General features: G+C 37.6%; 1 protein-coding gene across 5 annotated transcripts in view; it reads left to right on the top strand.

Moving 5' to 3' along the window:
* Positions 1-1,393, top strand: part of MBD5 (methyl-CpG binding domain protein 5) — a 153,648-nt gene that overhangs the window by 138,397 nt on the left and 13,858 nt on the right. The gene's annotated exons all lie outside the window — the stretch shown is intronic.

Raw genomic sequence — 1,393 nt, 5'->3', positions numbered from 1 at the left:
CAACAAAAAACTTTTTTTCCCCCCCCTTATTCTTTTTTTTTTTTTTTTTTTTTTGTTGTTGTTGTTTTTTTTTTAATTAATTAATTTATTTATGGCTGTGTTGGGCCTTCCCCGCTGCATGCGGGCTTTCTCCAGCTGTGGAGAGCAGAAGCTACTGTTCGTTGCCAGGGCATGTGGGATCTTCCCAGGCCAGGGCTCGAACCCGTGTCCCCCGCATCGGCAGGCAGACTCTCAACCACCACGCCACCAGGGAAGTCCCCCTTATTTCTTAATTAAAAACAAAAATAGATGATTTTTTAAAAGTAGTTCAACCTAACTTAGTTTTTAAAATTAAGACCAATCGGGTGAGTTTTCATTGTGATGTGTTGCTTTGTTTCACTGTGAACCTGCTTTCTGTTGCCTGCGTCAATCCCTGCTGAGATCTCTCACTACACCAGTTTGTGTCTAATAGAAGTTTATGTTACAGGAGAGCTTTCTCCTGGCTGCCAAGAAAATAATTTAAATATAAGCAGAATTAGCTATAAATTACATAAATGTAAGGTGTGAAATATCTGTCATACTTTCTTTGTGTGAGTGAATGCAAGATAGAACCTCATTTCTAATGTGAAATGTGAAAAGGTATCCAGGCACCTTTTTTTAAAAAACAACACATGGGTATATTCATCTTACTTAAGCTTTTCCAGTCATCCCAATAAGACACTTCATCCCTCCTGTAGAATTGTTACTGGAACAAAGTTCTCTCTTGTCCTGGCACAATACATTAGGTATCCCCAATGAACGTGTGTATGTAAGACATTTGGATCCTTTGGGACAAAATACAGAAGTCATGAAAAGGAAAATGTTTCCATTATTTGACTGTTTTTCTCATTGAATAATTAGAAATGCTTGTTTTCAGACTTGATAATGGAGACACTTTGTTAATCATTACTGTGTACTAGATTTGAAGGGGTCAAAGAAAAATTATTTATGAATGGTGTTCATGAGTCAGGAAGATTTAAAGACAAAAGTTAATCATTTCCTTGCTTATTAGTGTAAATTTTCTTACCCACTAGGCGTTTTGGCAACCTTTGAATTTTTATACAAAAGTAGTGTAGGGGTGAGGGAAAGACTGGATTAAGGGATGGTGGGGGACTTACTTTGAAGCTATATTTACACAGCAAGCAGTACTGTTTCTACTTAGATTGTGTTCAAGATCAATAAAAGTAGCAGTGTTTTTCTAAATGTGTTTTTATTCACATACAACATTTCCTATTTATTAATTGCTTTTCTTAGGAGAAGTGACTTCAAGAACCATAATAGAGTTTATAAGGGGCAGGTGGCAAAGGCTGCACCTCCCCTTCCCCACTAATCCCCCAGCCACCATTTAGTGGCACACTGCGATGAGATAGCAGAC

This window comes from Neophocaena asiaeorientalis, unplaced genomic scaffold, assembly GCF_003031525.2.
Source record: "Neophocaena asiaeorientalis asiaeorientalis breed wild unplaced genomic scaffold, Neophocaena_asiaeorientalis_V1.1 scaffold447, whole genome shotgun sequence".
Classification (NCBI taxonomy): Eukaryota; Metazoa; Chordata; class Mammalia; order Artiodactyla; family Phocoenidae; genus Neophocaena; species Neophocaena asiaeorientalis.
The sequence above is the reverse complement of the archived record's forward strand: the minus strand, read 5'-3'. Positions and strand labels throughout refer to the sequence as shown.